The 24,624-nt window shown below is 44.1% G+C and overlaps 1 protein-coding gene across 1 annotated transcript in view; it reads left to right on the top strand.

Annotated features, from left to right (window-relative positions):
- Positions 1-24,624, top strand: part of LOC135208580 (dual specificity protein kinase TTK-like) — a 74,011-nt gene that overhangs the window by 882 nt on the left and 48,505 nt on the right. The window lies entirely within an intron of this gene.

The raw sequence follows: 24,624 nt of genomic DNA, 5'->3' as shown, positions 1-24,624 counted from the left end.
TACATTGTACAATCCTGTACAGAACCTTAAATAGGCTTTATAAATGCCTCATAATTACTTTTTAACTGCTTTAAACAAATGTTGTAAGGTTATTAAACAATCCTTATAGAGGCCCTGAAAATGTGTTTACAAGGTTTACATGAACCTTGCAATAGCTTTGAATAATAATTTTCAAGGCCATAAAATGAAAGTCATATACCTTACAATAAATAATAACTCAGGAGAATGAAAGTTTTAATCTTGCTTGTCATTTATTTTGCACTGACATGTTCTAGTGAGGACTAACACTGTACAAGTAAATAGTCAAATAATGTGGCCTCTGTTTTGTATATAAATAACCTACAAATGCACTCGATTGATTCTTACCTCAGTAACAACCACCTCATTCCATAAAAAAATTACAGTATAAAAAGTATATATGTACATGCATAAATACACACATGAGACTTGTGCTAATGGACAGCTATTTTTTATAAAACACACATACACATAAAACATTCTGTACCATACTGAAGATTGCAACCACTCTGAATGATACAAACAAAAGATGAAAGATTCAAATATATCACATCCCACCAAGCGCATGAACCATTTGTTTTGGTTTTATTTCTATATTTCTTTTGGTAACAGATATATGCATGTACAAACACTGAAAATATACATGAAATAAACCTTATAAAATATGCTAATATGTAGATACATATACTATATATATAAAAAACATAATTTGGACGCACACACTTCTATCTCCCTTCCTCTGTGGAGTCATTGATTTCTTCCTCATAATTTTCACTGAAGCGGTAATAGCTGCCAAAAACTGACTGTGGTACAGTTCCACCTTTTCAACCAGATGCCATGACACAATTCAGCCATGCCTCAACCTCCACAAACAATTCAAGCCATTGCCTCAAGCCTCCACAAACAATTCAAGTGCATCCTGAAAAAAGGTGTATTATTATGTAGTTTTCCATTCCCTCTCTCTCACATTAGGTATTTTATGTGTTACTGTAGCCTACAGTGTTTTTTAACTGATTTTGTAAATCTTTAATTCAAGTTAATTGCACCTTATTAGTAACAACTGATTAACAAAAAATAATATACGTACATGAATATACCAGTACAATATAGGGTAGGGCTATGAAATTTCACAAGATATAATAAATTAACTGTTCTGGTAACTCACTACTCGGTCCATTATACTGTAATAAGATAATGAACTTGCAGACCCTGAGAAAAATATGAAGCTATACCTCATTCATTTTATCCTGAACCGTGCAAAAGGGAATAGCCCACATGAGTTTGTAAGCCCAAACGCTGATTTGCTGCTACTGTCCAATTACAGGTCTGAATTATTTATTTATTTTTTGCATTGGTTTTACAAATAAAGTGCTTTATCAGTTTTCATACATTCAACTTACCTGTCAGATATATACATAGCTATCGACATCCGTCGTTCCCGACAGAATTTCAAATTTCGCGGCACTCGCTACAGGTAGTCAGTGATCTACCGCCCTGCTCTGGGTGGCAGGGCTAGGAAACTATTCCCGTTTTCTAATCATAATCCCTCTCTGTCGCCGCTGTATCAACATTGTTGTTACTTCCTCTGACTAGAATTCGCTTTTTTTTTTTCGCAAAGCTTTTGATCATCTCTCGCTGATATTTGGTGACGTACTTGGATCGTTGTTTGGCATTCGCTATCGTGGACTGTTTTTTGGACTTGGTTTTTGATTTTGTGAATATGTCTGATTCTAATGTTAGTTTCAGAGTGTGTGTGAATGAGGGCTGTAAGGTGAGGATTCCGAAAGCTTCGGTAGATCCTCACACTAGTTGTAGAAGGTGTAGAATGGTTGAATGTTCAATTGAGAATACGTGTAATGAGTGTGAGAATCTGAGTGCACAAGAGTGGAAGAATCGAACTTCTTACTTGAAGAAGTTAGAGAGAGATAGAGAGAGGAAGAAGAAAACCCATAGAAGGTCTGCCTCTCATGATTTACTTTCTAGCTCTGTAGCTTCTTCCTATGATGATAATGACCATTCTGTTTCAGCCCGTTCACAAAATGGCTAATCCCTCTAGTTCGGCTCGGAAATAGCAGAACTTAGAGCTTCCCTTCAGAAAATGCAGGAAAAGGTCGCGGCATTGGAAGGTAAGGAAAGTGGAATGTGGCAGTGATATTAGTGTCCCCAGTGTAGTGAGGGGCGTCTGGTCGTCTCTGCGACGCTCCCAGGCCTAGACCTCTTCCAAGCTCCCTGGCCCGGAGGAGAAGGAAAGTCGAAGCCGTACGGGGTTGTGGAGAATCCCCAACGATCAGGCGTCCCTTCGGCAGAATCGATCGTATCGACTGCTAAAGACCGCTATACAAGATGGGTCCCTACGAGAATGCTTTTCGTCGTCGAGTTCGCCTTCTCCGAGAAGAGGGTGGAAGGAGTCGAATCTTTCCCGTCCTTTGAAGAGGAGTATGCAAGAGCCTGCCAGGCGCCAGGCGCCTGCTGAACATGAGATCAATTCGAGTACCAGCGCGTTCTCGGAAGGGAGGAGCTCCTTCGGTAGTAAAGAGAGGGCGAGAATACAGTCAGACTCTGGACTAGAGGAGATCCTAGAGCGCCTTACAGATCTCCCTCTCCTGATTCGGAAGATTCCTCACCAAGAAAATTTTGAAGAATTTGCAAGAGCAATTAGCCTTGCTAGCAGAACTCGTTATAAGGAGCCTACTCGTAAGAAGGATGATAGGCTTCCTATTAAAAGATCTAAAGAACTATCTCCTGCCAGGCGCGACGCATCCTTCAGGGGAGTTGTCGGCACAGGCGGCCATCTCTTGGGGGGGGCGGTGCGCGAGGCAGGCGAGAAGTAGGAAAGGAAGCTACTTCCTGTCAAGAGTAGGGCGCCAACCAGAACCGCCAAACTCCGAGTAGGCGTACGAGCCAGAAAAGCGCCTAATGAAGGCCATACTCCTCCCAGGCGCCCATGTATTTTAAAAAATTTTTACCCGAAGCTTATTTAATACTTCCTCCCAGGCCGCCACCAGGAATAATGCGGTAACTTAACTTAAATACTCCTAACCACTCGCCAGGAGTTGTTATGAACACAATGCGCCTACGAGGCGGCCAGCCAGGCGTCCTGCTGGAAAGGCCAGGAGTATTCGAGGCGCTTTGCGCCTGCCAGGCGCCAGGCGCCTGATGAAAATGCGCCTGCCAGGCGCCAGGCGCCTGATGAAAGCCAGGAGTATTCGAGGCGCTTTGCGCCTGCCAGGCGCCAGGCGCCTGATGAAAATGCGCCTGCCAGGCGCCAGGCGCCTGCTGAAAGCCAGGAGTATTCGAGGCGCTTTGCGCCTGCCAGGCGCCAGGAGGATCCCAAGCACGCTACTCCTCCCAGGCGAGATACTCCTGCTGTACACCAGCCGCATTCCTCGTATGAACCTGACACTCGGAAGAGAGTAAGAGAAGAGTCAGTAGAAAGGAGAGAGCCTTCTCCTTCCGAGCCTCTTAACCCAGAAGATGCATCGGAGGATGAAATGAAGGAAGGATCTTCTAATTATAAAGTCCTTTCGTCCCTTCTGTTGGAGGAATATGGAGACTCTTTGACACCAGCTGCTCCCCCTTCTCCACGTTCGCAGTTTTCGAGCACGAAAACACTCAAGTCTTCCTCTTTCCTTAAAATGAAGCCTGCCATTTCTATGAGGAGAGCGCTACAATCTCTTGACTCCTGGTTCAAGAAGAAGAAGGAGTTAGGAAGGACGGTCTTTTGTATGCCTCCCGTCAAACTTACAGGAAGGAGAGGAATTTGGTACGAAACGGGAGAGGATATAGGATTGTCTCTGTCCGTTTCAGCCGAATCAGATTTCTCGAGTTTGGTGGATTCGTCTAGAAGGCACGCCTTGAATGCAGCAAAGGTTACATGGGGGCTTTCGGAAACGGACCACCTCATCAAGAGTCTATTTCGCACCCTAGAAGTTTTTAACTTCTTAGATTGGTCCCTTGGGGTTCTGGCCAAGAAATCTCAAGAAAATGAACAACTCGACCCAGAAACCCTGAATTGTATCCTAGCCTGCATTGATAAGGCTGTTCAGGATGGATCAGCTGAGGTATGCTCGCTATATGGGTGCAGGAGTGTTAAAGAAAAGAGCGGTGCACAGTGCTTTCCTCACAAAGGCCGTCTCGCATTCGCAGAGAGCCGCCTTATTGTTTGCGCCTCTCTCTGAACACCTTTTTCCATCGCAGTTGGTGAAGGACATCGCGCATTCTCTGACGGAAAAGGCCACCCAGGATCTCCTTAGACAATCATCAAGGAAGAGTAGGCCTGTGGCTAGTGAAGAGAAGAAAGTGGCTCTCCCGGCTCAGAAACAGCCCTTTCGAGGAGGTCTTCCAACTAGACCGATCGCCAGAAGGAAGTCAAATGATAAGAGGGGCAGGTCTTCCTTCCGTGCTTTTAAGAAAGGGAAATGAGAGTTCTGTCCTCCAGACACCCGTAGGAGCCAGGCTACAGTATTTTGCGAAAGCCTGGGAAGACTTAGGAGCCAACACTTGGACGATGTCGATTATCAAGAAGGGGTGGGATCGCATCCCATTCAAGGACATTCCTCCCTTGACAACATCTCGAGGGAATTGTCCGCCAGATACAGGGACCAGATGATGACGGACACTCTTCGTCAAAGGTGGGGAACAGATGGAGAAAAGAGCAATAGAACTTGTACTGGATTGCAATCCCCGGGGTTTTACAAACGCTTGTTTCTTGTAACAAAAGCCTCGGGAGGAGAGGAGACCGGTACTGGACGTAAGTGCGCTGAACAAATTTGTCGAACAACAGAAGTTCAGCATGGAAACGTCTGCCTCAGTCCTTGCAGCACTACGGACAAGGGGATTGGATGGTGGGTCCATAGACCTTCAAGACGCATACTTCCACATCCCGATCCACCATTCGTCGAGGAAGTACCTTCGATTTATGTTCGAAGGCAGAAATTATCAGTTCAGGGCCCTGTGTTTCGGCCTGTCCACGGCTCCTCAAGTCTTCACAGACGTGATGAAAAATGTAGCGAGACACCTACACTTGAAAGGGATAAATGTCTCAATGTACCTGGACGACTGGCTCATCAGAGCCAGGTCTCAAAAGCAGTGTTTGGAGGACCTGTTAATAACACTGGAGTTGACAAAGTCTTTGGGACTGATCGTGAACCTCGAGAAGTCTCAGATGATCCCCAGCCAGAACGTGGTTTATCTGGGGATTCAGATGGATTCTCGGGGTTTTAGAGCTTTTCCATCGCAAGAGAGACTAAAGAAAGGCTGTGGCCACAGTATCGAACTTTCTAGGGAAAGAGCGCACTTCGGCGAGGGAATGGCTAAGCCTTCTGGGAACCCTTTTCCCTCGCTCGAACACGTTCTTTCTCCTAGGGAGATTACATCTTCGACCGCTTCAGTTCTTCCTAAGAAGAAGTTGGAGTTGGAAGACAGGTCAGCTATCGGATACGTTTCCAATATCGGAAGAAATAAAAAACACCATTTGAAGTGGTGGTTGATTCCACTAAAGGAAACAAAGGAGTGGTCCCTGCAGGTACGGAACCCAAGCCTGACATTGTTTTCAGACGCCTCGGAGGCGGGCTGGGGTGCAACATTGGGACCCAGAGAAGTGTCAGGCACCTGGTCGGCAGAACAGGTGTCATGGCACATAAATTGCAAAGAGCTTTTAGCAATACACCTGGCGCTAAAAAGCTTCGAACACTTAGTCAGAGGCAAAGTCGTGCAGATAAATTCGGACAATACGACAGCTCTGGCTTATGTCAAGAAGCAAGGAGGGACGCACTCTTTTGCTCTGTACGAGCTGGCACGGGATCTACTGATTTGGGCGAATCAAAGGAAGGTAATTCTTCTAACAAGGTTTGTTCAAGAAGGGGAGAGGAATGTGAGAGCGGACAGACTGAGCAGGAGATTCCAGGTCCTTCCCACAGAATGGACACTCCACTCAGAAGTCTGTCAGAGCCTGTGGCGCCTTTGGGGGAAGCCTCAAATAGATCTTTTCGCCACATTCCTCTCCAAAAGGATAGATACATTTTGTGCCCTGGTGGAGGATCCCCGAGCTTATGCAACAGACGCCTTTCTCCTGGACTGGTCAGGAATAGACGTTTACGCGTTTCCCCCGTTCAAGATTCTGGGGGAAGTAGTCAGAAAATTCGTGGCATCCGAAGGAACCAAGATGACTCTGATCGCTCCGTATTGGCCAGCTCAAATCTGGTTCACAGAGGTGATGGAATGGACAGTGGACTTCCCCAGAATCTCTTCCAAACAGAATAGATCTGCTCAAACAACCCCACCCACTTCGAGAGGTACCAATCAAAATCTACCCGCTCTTGCTCTGAACTGCCTTTCGACTATCGAAAGACTCGTCAGAGCGAGAGGGTTTTTTTCTCGCCAGGCAGCAAATGCAATTGCTAGAGCCCGCAGATCATCTACGAGACGAGTGTACCAAATCGAAGTGGGAAGTTTTCAGAAACTGGTGTAGGGCGAAGAAGCTGTCCTCTTCCAGTACCTCTGTGACCGAAATTGCAGATTTCCTTCTGTTTCTTAGACAAGAGTCGCATCTCTCGGTACCAACTATTAAGGGGTACAGGAGTATGCTCTCAGCAGTCTTTAGAAACAGAGATTAGATCTAACGAATGACAAAGGATTTGCTACGACCTCATCGTTCATTAGAAACATCTAAATCACGCGAACCTAAAGGTTCCAAGCTGGAACTTAGATGTGGTTCTTTAAATTATTTCATCAGGATGAATTCGAACCACTTCACACTGCTTCGTTCCGTAATATCACGAGAAAGTGTTTGTTTTCTGATGTCTCTTGCAACGGCAAAAAGAATCAGTGAGTTGCACGCCCTTGAATCAAGAGTTGGCTTTAAAGGAGACTCAGCAATTTGTTCATTTCAGTCAGTCCTTTTTCTGGCCAAAAATGAAAAACCCTTCGAATCCCTGGCCCAGGAGTTTCGAAGTTAAAGGACTTTCTAGCTTGGTGGGGAGGGCAGAGAGGCAGAAAGATCCCTGTGCCCAGTTAGAGCTCTAAAGTTTTATCTGACGGAAGAAGCAATTGGGGGGTTCGCAGAAAAGTCTTTGGTGCTCAGTGAAAGACCCCAAGAGAGCAATGTCTAAGAAAACGTACATTAGCTCCTTCTTTGTGAGAAAGTGTTATCACAGAAGCTCATAAGAAGTGTCCAGATGATTCGTTTAATCTCCTAAGAGTGGGAGCCCACGAAGTTAGAGCAATAGCAACCTCGTGGCGTTCCAAAGAAATATGTCCACTAAAGAACATTTTGGATACAACTTATTGGAGATGCAACTCTGTGTTTGCATCCCATTATTATTTAAAAGACGTACGAGTTACGTATGATAAATGCTTTTCGTTAGGTCCGTTTGTGTCAGCACAGACGGTTCTGGGTAAAGGAGAAAGCACCAATCCTTAAAATTAGGTACGTAACCCTCTTGTCGGATGTGTTTCTCGGGCGGGTTTTCGGTTGATGGGAGTGTCAGTTGTCGCACAGGCGGCCTGCACTTCTCTTTATTTGAAGATCGAGGGACATCTGACTATTAGAGGGGTACAAAAATTTGTTATTTTTGTATGTATGATTTTCGAGTTTGTGGTTGTTTGCAAAGAGTTTGGGGATAACTCTAGGCAATCTTAGAACTAACACGGGTTAGGATCGGGTGATCGGGATTGGTTGTGTGCTCCTTAAATTAGTGCGTGTTGTCATATAAGCGGATGTGCTCCCATTGACAAACGCCATTTAGGATTCTGTCGAGTAAGTGGAAGAGACCCCATCGACAGAATCCACAAGAATTCTTGGCCCACAGATCACTATCTCGCTAAGGTTCTAGATGAAGCAGACTCCTAGGCGGTAGCCACGAAGTCTTCCATCTAAGAAGGTAGGAACTAAGGTTATTTATACCTACAACATATGTTGTTTACCTGTCTAGTCAGTTAGTTAGCTGTCTCTTGCCCTCCACCAAAGGGTGTCAATCAGCTATGTATATATCTGACAGGTAAGTTGAATGTATGAAAATGACATTGTTATGATACAATAAAAGTTTCATACATACTTACCTGGCAGATATATACAATTGAAGACCCACCCAGCCTCCCGCAGGAGACAGGTGGAAGAGAGATTATGATTAGAAAACGGAATAGTTCCTAGCCCTGCCACCCAGAGCAGGGCGGTAGATCACCTGACCTACCTGTAGCGAGTGCCGCGAAATTTGAAATTCTGTCGGGAACGACGGAGTCGATAGCTATGTATATATCTGCCAGGTAAGTATGTATGAAAACTTTATTGTATCATAACAATGTCATATTTCATAAAAAATGTAAAGGTAATATTATCACAGCATTGAAACCTACAATGAGTTTTAAAAAAATTATTTGGGACTAGAACCAATCCCTTTCTCAATATTTACCATAAATATCTGTTCCTCATACACTAATTGCACTAACATCACCCATTACTTTTCTTTCAATGCTAGAGGTCCTCCAGCAAGGAAAGGGTAACTCTAGGGAATACTTCACGCCTTACTTTCTGTTTTCCATAAAAAAAAAAACTTGGGTAATTCTTACTTTTAGAGCCACATGAGCTTATAAAATAGTAGATGTCTAGAATTAAGGAGAATAGTGTACAGAATGCGTAGATAAGAGTCAGTAAGGGATGAAATGTCTATTAATGAAAATAATGATGCTTAAAGTGGAGGTTAGGTTAAGCAATATAGGTTAAGCTAGTACACAAAATTTAGTGTCCAAATAATGCTTTACAGACACAGAGGTTAGGTTAAGCATTATAGGTTAGGTTAGTGTAGAGAGAGAGAGAGAAAAAAAACTACATTTTGTACATGAACTTCCCTGACAGATATATACTTAGCTATAGTCTCCGACGTTCCCGACAGAATTTCAAATCTCGCGGCACACGCGACAGGTAGGTCAGGTGGTCTACCTTACCCGCCGCTGGGTGGCGGATGTACGAACCACTCCCAGTAGCTTGTCAGGATTTTTTCTCTGTCGCGGGAACGATAAACAACTGTTGTCGGTTCCTCTCGATAGTTTTTCGATTCTCGCTTGCCTGGAGTTAATTTGGACTTCTTTTGGTGACGTATTCGCTTTGTTTGGCTTGGCATACGCTGATTGTGGACCGGTTTGATTTTGAGTTTGATTTTCTTTAACGATGTCTGATCTAGAATCGGTAGTTAAAACTTCGGTGTTTGTTTAGGGTTGCGTGAATGAAGGATGTAAGGTGAGGTTGCCGAAAGCTTCGTAGACCCCCACAACGGTTGCAATGAAAATGCAGGGGAATGATTGTGCGTTTGCTAACCCTTGTAGTGAATGTAAGGGATTGAATGAAGAAGAATATAAGGCTCTCTCTTCTTATGTTAGGAAGTTGGAACGTGATAGAGTGCGTAAGGCTTCCTCTAGAAGTTCTAGCAGATCTAGAAATGAGTGAGTTGGATGTGGATCCTAATAGTACTAACGTAGAATTAGAACCTTCTTCCCAATTGCAGCCCCGGCTCCCCGCACCGAAGCCGGAGATTCGCCTTCGGAGGCGGCAGCTCTGAAAGCCAAGAATCGTTCTGTGGATCAGAAGATTCGTCAGTTGGAAGGTAAGGAGAGTGTTAGTGATCAGTGCAGTGTCCCCAGTGTTGTGGAGGGTGCGTCTGACCGGCTCCTTAGTGCCTCTAGGCCTAGACCTCTTCCAGACTCCCAGTTCCAGTGGAGTAGGAAAGGTCGAAAGAAACGCCAGGCAGGGGCTAGGGAGAGCCCCCACCGGTCAGGCGTCCCCTCGGCAGATCCTGAAGTACGCTCCCAGGCTGCCTCGGATCGCTACAAGAGGAGCTCCTACGCCAATGCTTTCCTCTTCGTCGTTCGCTCCCTCTCCGAAGAGAGGTTGGAACTCCCCGGATGCGTCTCGCGCCGTTGAAGAGGGCTTGGAAGGCTCCCTGCAGTCCTTTGGCTTCTAGTCCGGAGGTTTTTCCCGGAAGAATCGTCGGTGGAGGCGACGAAACACAAAGAAATCCTGTGATCGTTCTTCTTCTCGGCGGCTCCGCGCCTCGCGCCTTCCTGCGTTCCGAGGAAGAATTAGACAGATTCTCCCTACGAGAGTACTCGCGGGAACTTCAAGCTCAGATCACGGGCGCTAGCAGACTCTCTAGCAGTTAGATCACGTAGGAAGAAGGACGTTTCTCTTCCGATCAAGAGATCTAGGCGCCGCTCTTCAGAGGATCGTTCTCCTTCATATGGGGAGGTTTCGTATGAAGGTGGGGGCTCGCGTGAGCGCCCTCGCTCGCGGGAGCGCCCTCACTCGCTGAGCGCCCTCCGCTCGCCTGGCTCTCTTTCAATTTTCGGGCGCCCAACATCGGTAGGACGCTCTATGGAGAAAGAAGTTTTTTCTCCAGATTGGATTCCCGCTTCCGGTAAGCGCACTGCACCTGCTCATCACGCGATTTCTTCAACTCCCTCGCGTGAGACTTCTCCTCTCAGCAGCCTCAAGATTATAGAAGGCGCCCTTATACAAGAGGCGGTTCTTCTTACCAGATGTCACTCTCCTCGAGTATCGGATCGTGACTTCTCTCCTGACAGGCATCTAGGTCTGGTAGGAGTCGTCTGGGCATGAAGACGGTCCTACTGTAGCCAGCTCCCGCAAGGTAGGCGCCAAGAGCCTACTGCACATAGCTCTCCTAGTAGGCGCTCGTCTCTTTTAAGGCGTCATACTCCTGATTATTCTCCTAAGGGCAGACAACAAGAGTCTTTCAAGCGCCCTTCTCCGTGTAGGCGCTCTCCCGCTTCTAGGCGCACTTCTCCTGACCGTTTGTCTCTTGGTAGGCACCAGGAATCCCGGAAGCGCCCTTCTCCAAGTAGGCGCTCGTTAGTTTTGAAGCGCCCTTCTCCTGAATGTTACCCTCTTTGTTAGACGTCAAGAGTCTCGCAAGCAGCCTTCTCCTAGTAGGCGCATTTCGCCTTCCAGTCGAACTTTTTGCCGTTGATCGTACGCAACTGGACAGGTATGGAGCCGCGCAAGCGCTCTGCTCTCGATAGGCGCTCTTCTCCTGGCAGCCGCTCGCCCCAGGATAGGTGCATAGAGTATAGTAGGCGCTCGCCTCCTCGTAAGCGCCCTGCGGATGTTTCCGAGAATTCTCGGAGTAGGTGGAGCCCTACCTCGTTCCTTCTGGCTGAGATTCCGTATACCTCGAAGAGGGAGTCTCATCGTATACTTCCCAGATCTTCTCATCGTTCTCCAGTGGATGTGAACTCTTCTAAGAGAGGGCGTTCTCCAACCTCTCGCTCAACTCCTGCTAGGATCCCTTCGTCACCTAAGGATCTTCCGCGCTCGCCTCGACAAGACGTCTAGAGGTTCGGATGAGGAACCGAACACTTCTGCTGCGTCCTCTTCTTACAAGAAAGCTTACAGAGCTACTTTTAACAAGTTTTTGGGGATTCCCTTTACGCCTACGGGCGGCCTCCTTCTCCTCACTCACTTTTTTTCAACGGCGGGAAGACAGCGAAGAGTTCTTCTTGTAGTGAGGATGAAGCCAACTCTTTCTATGAAGAAGGCACTGAGGAGTTTTGGTTCCTGGATGGCTTCCAAAGAAGAAGCGGGGAAAACGATGTTCGCTTTTCCTCCTTCGAAGTTATCAGGACGCGCTGGTTTTGGTACGAAAACAGGAGAGCCCTTAGGATTGGGTCTACCGTCTTCGGCTGATTCGGATTTTTCGGCACTGGTAGATTCGACAAGGAGAACTGCCCTTAACTCTGCTAAGACGACTTGGGCAATGAACGAATTGGATCATTTGCTCAAAGGTATGTTTAGAGTGCTAGAAGTATTTAACTTCCTTGATTGGTCGTGGAGTCCTAGCCAAGAAAATTGAAGTGCCAGAGCAATTTCACCATGATGATCTTATGTGTGTTTTGTCTTGTATGGACAAGTCAGTAAGAGACGGAGCGAGTGAAATCGCCTCCCTTTATGGGGCCGGCATCGTGAAGAAGAGGTCGGTTTACTGTTCCTTCTTAACGAAGTCGGTCTCCCATGCTCAGAGGTCTTCTTTGCTGTTTGCTCCTCTGTCTACTCAGTTGTTCCCGAAACATCGAGTGCAGGACATTTCGAGGTCACTTTCGCCAAAGCCCACCAGGACCTTTTGGCAACAGTCGTTTTGGCAAGAAAACTCGCCCTTCCGTACCCTACCAAGGCTAAGAAGGAAAAAGGCAAGTGTTTCGAGAACCCTTTCGAGGGGCATCTTCATCAAGAACCTCTACGTTTTAGAGGTCGTAGACCTTCAAGAAGGGGGTACGACTTTCGCCAAGTCTGTTAAAGCCCCCAAATAACTTGCAAGTCCTTCAAACAACGGTGGGCGCCAGACTCTTAGAGTTTGCAGAAGTCTGGGCCCAAAAAGGGGCGGATCCTTGGACCCTTTCTATTTTGAGGAGAGGTTACCTCATCCTTTCGTCGAAAGACCTCCCTTGACGACCATCCCAAGGGAACTGACGGCCAGGTACAGAGGACTCTCCCCATCATGAATCACAAGCTCTCCATCTAGCAGTAGATCAGATGCTGGAGAAGGGGGCTATCGAACTAGTGACAGAGACCAGTCATTCATCGGGCTTCTACAAAACCGCCTTTTCCTAGTTCCGAAGTCCTCAGGGGGATGGAGACCGGTGTTGGATGTAAGCGCCCTGAACTTCTTCGTAGAAAAGAAGAAGTTCACGATGGAAACGCCTTCATCAGTGCTGGCAGCGCTTCGTCCAGGGGACTGGATGGTTTCCTTGGATTTTCAGGACGCTTACTTCCACGTACCGATCCATCCTTCCTCGAGGAAGTTTCTCAGATTCATGATGGGGGGGAAATTTTTCAGTTCAGGCTCTGTGTTTCGGCCTCTCGACGGCCCCTCAAGTGTTCACGGGGATTTTGAGGAATGTGGCTCAATGGCTTCATTTGAAAGGGGTGAGGATATCCATGTACCTCGACGATTGGCTAATAAGGGCCAATTCAGAAGATCGTTGTTTGAAGGACTTACAAGTAACTTTAGAATTGACGAAGGCTTTGGGACTTCTCGCAATTTCAAGAAGTCATCACTATTCCCGAGCAAGAGTGTGTGTATCTCGGGATACAGATGAACTCTCTGAGTTTTCGGGCTTTTCCCTCGCAGGAAAGGATAGCCCGAGGATTCGAGAGAGTAACAACCTTCTTAGGGAAAGAAGTATGCACAGTGAGGGAGTGGATGAGTCTGCTGGGGACACTCTCCTCTCTGGAGCAATTCGTTTCCCTAGGAAGGTTGCACCTGAGACCGCTCCTTAATTCTTTCCTTCATCGGAATTGGAGTCGTCGTTCTCAGGATTTGACGTTCTCCCTGTCGTTATCCCAGGACATCAAGAAACATCTCTTATGGGTGGACAGATCCCAAACCTCTTTGCGAAGGGACTGTCTCTTCAATCACAGGACCCCCAACCTGGTGTTGTTCTCCGACGCGTCGGACATGGGGTGGGGTGCAACTCTGGGAACCAACGAAGTGTCAGGTACCTGGGTGGGGGGACCCAGGTAGCCTGGCACATCAACAGAAAGGAGTTGATGGCTGTGTGGTTGGCTCTGAAGGCTTTCGAGCCCAAAGTCAGAAGATCGGTAGTGCAGGTCAACGCGGACAACACTACAGCTCTGGCATACATCAGGAAACAGGGGGGACGCATTCCTTCTCCCTGTACGAAGACAGCAAGAGACCTTCTTCTGTGGGCAGAAGAAGAGGGAATCAAGCTTCTCACCAGGTTCGTGCAGGGAGAAAGGAATGTGAAGAGCAGATCTCCTCAGCAGGAAAGATCAGGTCCTTCCCACAGAGTGGACCCTTCATCTGGATGTATGCCAGAGCCTGTGGAAGTTATGGGGCAAGCCACACATAGACCTCTTTGCCACGTCAAAGAACAAGAGGCTGGATCCTTACTGCTCTCCGATATCGGATCAGAGGCAGTAGCAATAGATGCTCTTCTTCTAGACTGGAACGGACTCGACGTCTACGCGTTTCCCCCCTTCAAAGATCCCTGGTGGGGCTAACTATCAAGAAGTTCGTAGAGTCCGATTCAACGAGAATGACCTTAATCGCTCCCTTTTGGCCGGCCCAAGAATGGTTCACAGAGGTACTGGAATGGTTGGTGGACCTTCCAAGATCGCTCCCGCTAAGGAGCGATCTACTCAGACAACCCCACTTCGACAGGTCCAACATCAAAAATCTCCTCGCTCTCAGTCTGACTGGTTTCAGACTGTCCAAAGTTTGGTCAGAGCGAAAGGCTTTTCAGCACAGCTGCTAAAGCAATCGCAAGAGCGAGGAGACCTTCCACCTTGCGTGTATACCAGTCAAAGTGGATGTCTTCAGACGTTGGTGCAAGAGGAAGAACATTTCCTCTTCCAGTACCTCTGAGACCCAAATTGCGGATTTCCTTATTTTCCTCAAAGAAGAATGTCATCTGGTTGTGTCAACTATTAAGGGATACCGCAGTATGTTGGCGGCGGTTTATTTCGGCATAGAGGCTTAAATATATCCGATGATAAGGACCTGCATGATCTTATTAGATCATTTGAAACCATTAAGCGTCCTCATGTAGTACCGAACTGGAATCTAGACGTAGTCCTACAATTCCTTGGATCGTCTAGATTCGAACCTCCTGGCTTAGCCTCTTTCAAGGACTTGACGAAGAGGCTATCTTCCTTTTGGCCCTAGCTACAGCTAAAAGAGTGAGTGAGCTCCAAGCTATTGAGGGCAATGTAGGGTTTAAGGAAGATTCTATGGTATGTTCGTTTCTTCCAAGTTTCTTGCAAAGAATGAAAAACCCATCACGCCCTTGGCCAGGAGCTTTGAAGTTCGTAGTTTTATCTTTTCTAGTAGGGGAAGAGACCTGAAAGAACTCTTTGCCCTATGAGAATTATGAAGTATTTCCTTAAGAGGAAGGAACAACTTAAGGCTAATCAAGATGTACTTTGGTGCTCCGTAAAGGACCCCACTCGGCCCATGTCGAAGAATGCTCTTTCCTTTTTTCTGAGAAGCCTTATTACCCCAGAGGACACATGTATTGCCTGTAAGGAAGATCAGTTTAGACTACTGAAAGTGAAAGCCTCACGAGGTGAGAGCCATCGCAACTTCGCTTGCATTCAGAAAAAATATGTCTGTGCGGAACTTGATGGAGGCGACTTTTTGGAGATGCCAATCGGTTTTCGCAAACCACTACCTACGTGATGTAAAAATCACATATGATAAATGCTTCGCCTTGGGTCCTTTCGTATCGGCGGATTCGGTGCTGGGGCAGGGAGCTGAAACTTATCCTGTGTAAATTTTTATATGTTACCCTATATTTTATATTGTTGTTTTTTGGTTGTCTGAAAGAGGTTGCAGGAGGCACCTCTTTTTGTCGTAATATTAACCCTTTGTATTTTGGTTAGGTGGTCTGGTGGGTTTTGGCTCCTTGCAGAGGTAGTGGTAAGGATCTGTTAGGTAAGCGGACAAGGTCCCTCTAACAGCATCCGACTTGGATTCTACCACAATAGGGGATCACATATCCCAGTGGTAGATCCGAGAGTCTTTCAGCATCAGGTCACGTCCTAGCTGTAGCTCTCCAGGCAATGCAGACTCAGAGATAGTATCTATGAAGTCTTCATCCTGAAAAGGTGAGAACCAAGGTTTTTATATCCTACAACATTAGTTGTTTCCCGTCTTACCTGTATTATTGAGCTGTCTCTTACCCTCCACCAAGGGTGCCAATCAGCTAAGTATATATCTGTCAGGGAAGTTCATGTACAAAAATGATATTGTTAAACTACAATAAAGTTTTGTACATACTTACCTGGCAGATATATACGATTAATGGCCCACCCAGCCTCCCCTCAGGAGACAGGTGGAAGAGAAAAATCTGACAAGCTTACGGGAGTGGTTCGTACATCCGCCACCCAGCGGCGGGTAAGGTAGACCACCTGACCTACCTGTCGCGTGTGCCGCGAGATTTGAAATTCTGTCGGGAACGTCGGAGACTATAGCTAAGTATATATCTGCCAGGTAAGTATGTACAAAACTTTATTGTAGTTTAACAATATCATTTTTGTATACTAGGCTAACCTATAATGCTTAACCTAACCTCTGGTCAATTAAGCATTACTTGGACTGGAGGCAACTTTAAACAAAATTATTTATGCTATTTGATATTTCCTCACTTAATGACTAGCCTAGTATCTATGCATTCTATATACTATTGGTAAGGGTTAAGAATGCGGGATCCACTGACCATTAATGTAAATAAATACAACCTAACCTAATATTACTTAATCTAATCAACATAGCCCATGTTATCATTAAAATGCTGATTTATTGTAAATTTACGAAGGTTAAGTTAAATAAGCCAAATACTAAGTCAGACTATAGTTCTACATAAAGAAATTTAAGAGGATTCCACATTCTTTACCCTTGACCCTTAGGTATTCTCCTTAACTCAGTGGTGAAAATTAAAGATTTTGAGACATCTTCCGGAAATTCACAATTTCTGAATTATGTCATTTAAAAAGACAGCTTTCTGATGTTATTTTACATATTGTATAAAGAAATTCAAGTGGGGCAGACCCTCCAGCACCTCAATTTTCAATTGGAAGTTGAAAATTGTCCTCCAGTACCAGAGCTTCCAATTTCTGGCACTCTGTCTTAACTTTAGGAGTCTACTTTTTTTTTTAAACTTGCACAGCCTTAATAGCCTAGTAAGAATCACCAAGTTACCAACCTTTTATTTGTTTATCTGTGCAAAAAAAAAAAAAAAAAAAAAAAAAAAAAAAGAAAAAAAAAAAAAAAATAAAAAAACTTGGTCTGTAAAAATGGAAGTTACCAACCTTTTATTTGTTTATCTGTGCAAAAAAAAAAAAAAAAAAAAAAAAAAAAAAAAAAAAAAAAAAAAAAAAAAAAAAAAAAAAAAAAAAAAAAAAAAAAAAAAAAAAAAAAAAAAAAAAACCTTGGTCTGTAAAATATGAAGTAACCCTTTATTCTGTAACCACCCAACAAGCTTGGGGGCCTTGTGGGAATTGGGGCTTTCGGGTGCACTAGCCTAACCTAACCTCTGCGTCAATCAAGCATTACCTAGATGGGGGGTTTGCCCCCATACCCCCTTTAAAGGTGGGAGCTTCTCCCTCACATCCCTTGACTTAATTACTTAGCCGGGGACGGCCGTAGGACGCCATAAATTAGGTACTTAGGTAGCTAGTACTAGCCTAGTAGTAGCTATAGGTTTACTTAATTTTTGGCTGAGACCTTTTCACCTTGTGCAGCCTATATTCTCGCCAATTTTAGTCCAGCCTAAAGGTTTGCTCACATTAAAACCCTTACAACAAAAGCAACTCTTCCTAGAGTCGCTGGTATTTCAATTCCCCAAAGAGAATGCAGAATTATTCCCCACCTAGACTAACGTTACTTTTCTCTCATATTGCTATAGGGATATACTATAAAATGATAGTGAAAGATAATGGCATAAGCTGCTATCACTTAACTATGGGCCCTGGCTTTCTCAAGTCGTCGTAGGGGTATCTATATCAGCTGACATGCACTTGCATGTAAATTTAATTCAGCCACTTTGTCAAACAAATTCAATTCGTGCGGCCCGCCAATTTGTTTACGCTGCTGCAGAGACATCTGGTGGCGGCATTTGGTGACCATTTCCCACACAGTTCAAATTTCTCGATCACAGATAATTGCTGTATCATTTTGGGCTTATCTAAACATATTTCAGTACTCTATATGCTGTCGTTTGCTCACCAAATGAGGACGAATGTTTAAAACAACAATTAATAAGGGAAGTCTTTTTAAGAAATGGAAAAACCTTTAATTTCCCTCGAAAGGTGAAAATGAGGTTTGTACATGTTTTTGTACACTATAGTATTACGATTTTTGTGCATCACTATATTTCTGCATGTGACAGGTCTAAAATCAATGAGAAAACGCATAATTTACTGTATATTGAGTTACATTATCATTGATGTCCTAAGTATGTGAAAAAAACGTTTGTTGGAAGTTTGTGAAACACTCACCTAAAAAGTGCCTTCATGAGCCTGAGATGAACAGCGTATTTGAAGCTCACGAACGTTCGCCCTCCGGGGGGGGCTGTTGAGAGGGAGACGCTCTTGCCGTGTCCGCCTTGGGGTTAGGAGCCGATAGCTTAGTGACGTGGCTGGTTCCGGACCTTGGCTTTGGCAAGGACTTCTTTAACGCCTTAAAGTCAACTGGGTTCTTTACTTTAGGGACCACCGAGGAAGACTTCGATCTAACCGACTGAAGTTTCCCGGCGAATCCCTGGAAGGAAATGGAAGAGGAAAGAGAGGAAGGTTGAGATGGGCTCAAGAGCAAGCCTTGAGCCCCTACACTACATGCCTCACTAACATAACTACCTTTGCCCTCGTTGTCCACAACCATGGGCTCGCAGTCAAGGTCTAATGTGGCCACATCTCCAACCACCTCCTCGCTGAAACCCTCTTCCGTCGCGGCCATGGTCTCTGCCCGGATCCTGGTGATGATGGGAGCCGCTACCGCTGCCTCTACTACCGAAGACCTGAGCTTTCTTGGCATTGCGGCCAAATCCGCCGACCCAGGTCTTCAAGGTGGCCAGCGCCGCATCCTTGACAGCTTGGATGCTCTGTAAGAGAACTTTATGTCAACTCTTAAACTAAATGCTATCCTTAGTCCAGTATGAATCAAAACGATATAGTTTATATGGCAGTCATTGTATCTTTATCAAAAATGGTACATACCGGCTCATAGGTGAGTTCCATCACGAGACCGTAGCAGACTTGGCATCCCTCGTGGTGCCAAACTAACAACTCCCCGACCTTGACGGCACAACCAGCGTGGGTTCTACACACCACGTGCACACAGGGTTCTTGGGAAGGCTCCAACTGATTGGAATAGAAGGCCTAGGCCTACTAACACATGCTACTAATAAATATCTGTATATATGGATGAAAACATACACATATATATACAGTGGTACCTCGAGATACGAAATTAATCTGTTGCGAGGTGGCCTTCGTATCATGAGCTTTTTGTATCTTGGACCGCACTTTACATGTAAAATGGCTAATCCGTTCCAAGCCCTCCAAAAACACCCCAGTAAATTTTATAATAAAGCTAAATTGACCTATAAAAAATGAAATACTACAACAATTTGGACCATTCAATACCTAACTTAATAACGTACTGCTAATTACCTGTAAATAAAGTGTACATGGTATACAAGAAATACTATACGTATGTAATTAACTGTGGAAGAGGAGGAGGACAAATGGCAGATACGTACGTACATTTAACTTTACGAAACACATAAAAAAATGTAAGGAAAACATACATAAACTAAAATTTACGAAACACATTAACAAAACTGTAACACTTAACTTTACAAAAAACTAAAATAAAATAAAAAAAATTGTCTTTTTGATTTAAAAAATTTTTTTTTTTTTTTTTTTACTTTTTTATACTTTACGTAGGTGTGTGTGTGTGTGGTTTTTTTTTTTTTTTTTTTTTTTTTTTTTTTCCCAAACTTCATCACCACTTTCAACTTTCTGTTTTTTAGTATTACTTGGTTCTTCCTTTTTGCTTACTCCTGCTAATACTAAAGGCCTCTTTAAAAAATAACGTTCCAAGGAAGATTGCTTCTGCCTACTTTTCACAATGTTCCTGAAACGACTCGGCAAACGTCATCGAACTGCGCAAACATACGACCTGTGTGAGCCTTTTCGGGGTGTCTTTTTTTCTACAAATGGTTGCACTTTATGAAAAGCGGCTAGAACATCCTTAATTTCTGCCGTTGTCATAGGGTTGTCCTCCTCCTCGCCGCTGCTAGAGAACTCCTCTTGAATGACGTTATGTTGCGTGGCCTCCAACTCCTTCAGGTCATCCGTCGTAAGCTCTTCTTGGTGCTCCTCGAGAAGGTCATTGATGTCGTCCTCGTCGATGACCAGCCCCATGAACTTGCCGAGTGCAACAATCTCGTCAAGATCTGGTTGCAAAACAGTTTCAGGATCGTCAACTGTTTCTGAATCTGCAGCACCAGCTTCACCCACGTTGAATCCCTCAAAGTCTCGGGCGGATACGGCATCAGGCCAGAGTTTCCTCCACGAGGAATTCAAGGTTCGCCTCGAAACCTCCTGCCAAGCTTGGTCGATGAGTCGGATGCATGTGACGATGTTGAAATGCTCCTTCCAAAATTCACGCAAGGTGAGGTTTGTGGTATCGGTGATGCCGAAACATCTCTTGAAAAGATGTTTTGTATACAGCTTTTAAAGTTCGATATCACTTGCTGGTCCATGGGCTGGAGGAGAGGGGTGGTGTTTGGCGGAAGATAGAGAACCTTGATGAAAGAATACTCCGCTAGGATATCTTCCTCAAGGCCAGGAGGGTGGGCAGGGGCATTGTCCAACACCAGCAGACATTTCAGAGGGAGGTGCTTCTCTTCCAAGAATTTCTTCACTGTTGGGCCGAAACACAGATTTACCCACTCGGTGAACAAAAGCCTCGTTACCCAGGCTTTCGCATTAGCCCTCCACATCACTGGAAGCTTCTCCTTAAGCACTTTGTGGGCCTTGAAGGCTCGAGGAGTCTCAGAATGATAGACCAGTAGGGGCTTCACCTTGCAATCCCCAATGGTGTTTGAGCAAAGTGCGAGCGTAAGCCTGTCTTTCATAGGCTTATGCCCGGGTAGCTTCTTCTCTTCCTCCGTGATGTACGTCCGATGAGGAATTTTTTCCAAAAAAGGCCAGTCTCATCACAGTTGAAGACTTGCTGAGAACTGTAGCCTTCCTTGGTCACCATCTCGTTGAACGTCTTTTCAAAGGCTTCGGCCGCTTTCGTGTCCGAGCTGGCAGCCTCCCCATGCCGCACCACCGAATGGATACCAGTCCGTTTACGGAATTTCTCGAACCACCCATGCGAAGCCTTGAACTCTGGGGTTGGCGTTGATGTCCCTTCTTCTCCGTCGTCTTCGGCCGAAAATAGCACTGGCCTTGTGGGAGATTGCCGTCTCGGTTATCGTATCGCCAGCGATTTCTTTGTCTTTTGTCCAGACAAGAAGCAGCCGTTCCATCTCGTCGTGCACGTGGGTCCTCTTGCTGGACAAGATAGTGACGCCCTTGGAAGGTGTAGCTGCTTTGATGACATCCTTCTGCTTAAGGATGGTGCCTATTGTCGACGGATTTCGGCCGTATTCCTTGGCGATCACACTCAATCGCATACCAGCTTCTTACTTCTTGATAATCTCCATCTTTGTCTCCAAAGAGAGCATTCTCTTCTTTCCCTGAATTTCAACTTTCTTGGGACCCATGACTACGTATATACTGTACGTAATTTACGTATAAGTAGAGTAAAGTTCTCACACAACACGATAAAGTACGTATACTGCAACGAAATCACTAACGAATTTACGTTAATAACCGAAATCGTTAGAATGAACGAACACCGCGTGTGTACGATAACGATGCTGGTACCGAGTGGCCGAGGCACGCTGCTACGTAGTAAGATGCATGATGGGAAGGATGCTGACCAATAGGAGAGAAGGATCTCATTGCAGTGACTAGCATCAGGAACCGATGGGAGAGCATTTTCGTATGTAGAGCCGTAAAATTTTTCGTGTTAGCTTTCGTATCTCGAGTTTTTCCTAAGTTGAGCCTTTCGTATCTCGAGGTACTACTGTTTATACATACTGTCCTAACGCAGGGGAGATATGAAAAGAAAATTATTAAGCGAGAGAAAGTAACAGGTCCTCTCAAAATGCTGGCCTAACCATCACAAACCAAAACGATCTGAACAGGTTGACCTGGCAGACTTTGAGTGGCCTGGTCTAGATTGCCAAATCGAATTATTCAACCAAAAGGCTGGAAGACCAGGGTGGCATGAGGACCGTAATATATAGGCTATGGAAGAGCCAAGGCTCTTCTGTAAGCAGACAAGGGCGTCTTAAAGAAAACTAAAATATATATAATATAGCCTATAATACACCTTGGCTAGAATATAGGTTGGGATGCCCACCCCAAGATGTAAATAAGGCTAACATAACTAGGCTACGTCCCGAGAGCATGCAGTTCGGTCGGTAGGCTATCCCCCTGCGATCGGACAAAATCTCAGACGTCAGTCAATAATGAAAGCATCTAACAAACCTATGGAGAACTGCTAAATGTTTGAAAATCGACTCCAATTAGTATAGGGGACTAATTGGGAATCTAAAGGAGTGTAAATATATGCGGGTAGCGAAACACGAAATGGCGGCGTGGGGACAACAGCGCGCGGGCTGCCGTTCCCTCATATAACATCGCATTAAACATGTTTATATCGCCTATCGCTACCTAAAATTAAGATCAAACATTAATTACAGTACTCAACTTAGATGCAGCAGCAACTTGACATTCCATGATGAACAGATGAAAGTAATTCCAAATGGAAAACACAGAAAGCAAAAACATGTGCAATGTGGAGAGTGCTAACGAAAGGAATGGTAAACAAACCACTAGCTTGTAGCAGTAGTGGGTAGCGGGGGTCTAGAACGGCTCCTCTGTAGACGAGGGATATTGAGAAAGGAAGAAGACTAATTGGCAGGGGACCTCTGGTAGTGGTTACACTCGCCCCAGATACCATACCGACACCTTAAATAAAGGTGAGCGAGCCAGAATATTCTGGTATTACCATATAGATTTTTTCTTTGGTATATTTAGCAATATTTATACCTAGAAATGAGTGCTAAACGAACTATTTCACTGGGCGACACTGCCCAGAAATAGATTTTTCCTTTGTCAAAATCCCTTTACTATGACATGTAGAATTCATGGAAAACAGTTTGCAAAGGCATCGGTGTATGTGTCAAGTTCCATTAAATTGGCAATGAGGACTTGCCATTCCTAGCATGCAAACATTAAAGGTTATATTTGTTTCAGCCGTACAATTATTGAAAATTAAAAACAAATTATACTTACTTCAGTCATACAATTATTAAAAATAAAGAGAGTAAAAATAGTAATATAGTAGACTTAAATAAATGAAAAATGCTAGCAAAAAAGTACAAATTGTTTGTGAAACAATTTACTAAGCTGGTGTCTGCTTGTGGATACTGGCTGCCAAATGTACAACAAGGGTAAAAAATTATTCTCGCCATGGCTTTGCTGTAAACAAACTCATGTATTTCAAGGGAATTTGGAGTGAATTAAGAACGAAATGTGGATAATTAAAATCAAATAAGCAATGTGGAGTTTCAGTTATGATGGCAGCAAGGATAAAACCACTGATTACAAGGTAAAAATGCATTTCAGCTCAAAACATAACCCCGGGAATAAATTGTCTCTTACTTTCACTAATATGGGCAACAAAATGTTTTATTGTGCTGATTATAACTACAATCTTGAGTAATGTCAATAAACGTTACCTATATATGCAAATATTGTTCAAATGAGCGCTGGGAAGGACGTGGTCCCGATTGTAGAACCAAATTGCACGCACAACCATCACTTGTCATATTGGATTTAAAAACTGCCTTGAACACATATTTTATGAAGACTTCATATATGTACTTATTTTGCTTCATATGGTGGTTTCATATATCATTTTGTTGATGAAACTTCAATCTTTTGAATGTATACTTAAATATTCAATTGTATTGTTTCACCAATTAAATAGCAAGTGAAAAAGTTTTTTTCTTTTCCAATCAATGGTCGCACAGCGGTGTTTTACCCTATGTAAGAAATTAGGCTATACAACAGAGAATGACGTAGGCTTACTCACCAGGTGTGCTTTGTTCTGGGTGTATGTGCACCCGGGCGCTTGGGTGTGTTTCTGATTTCTTTGGTGTGATTCTGACACTAGGACTGCAGCATTATACAGTAGTGCCTTGGGATACGAAACACTACAGTAAATTTTATAATACATGTAAAGCTAAATTGAGTAGCCGAGAACCAGAAGGTGCTAAGCGCCGTTTTGTAAAAACTGAGTAATTGCAAGTTAAAGTTAAAATATTGTAGCTCGGTAACTATAATAGGTATTAACATGGGGTTTATTGCACTTTAAAGCTAAAGACCATAATTCTTTTTGTGTAAGTGTCAGATTTGTAAGTTTTTAGGAAAATACCAAAAATACAGACTAATATAAAAAATGATAAAAAACAACAACAATATCAATGGAAATACATCATAAAATGGTTCTAAATCATATAAATACACAGAAAAAATCTCAAAATCATTAATAATGTCCATGTTTTTGGAAACTACCGGGAAAATGCTGAAAAAAAATTGAAAAATATGTACCAGAAATACATACGAATTTAAAAAAATAATAAACAACAACATCAATGGAAATACATCCTTAAACAGTTCCAACTTATGTCAATACATAGAAAAGCTCAAAATCAGTATTAATATCAAAGTTTATAGGAAAATACCGAAAAATACTCCAAAAATACCAATACATACATACAAACATAAAAAATAATAAAAAATCAAACACAATATTAATGTAAAAGCACCCAAAAATAGTTCAAAATAATGTTTTAAAAAAAAAAGGCAACAGTAATCATTATCATTAATAATAATGATAATACAAAAATTTTATTTAACACTCCCCACACCAACATTATGCACTCTTTTAC

This window comes from Macrobrachium nipponense, chromosome 35 (genome assembly GCF_015104395.2).
Source record: "Macrobrachium nipponense isolate FS-2020 chromosome 35, ASM1510439v2, whole genome shotgun sequence".
Classification (NCBI taxonomy): domain Eukaryota; kingdom Metazoa; phylum Arthropoda; class Malacostraca; order Decapoda; family Palaemonidae; genus Macrobrachium; species Macrobrachium nipponense.
The sequence above is the reverse complement of the archived record's forward strand: the minus strand, read 5'-3'. Positions and strand labels throughout refer to the sequence as shown.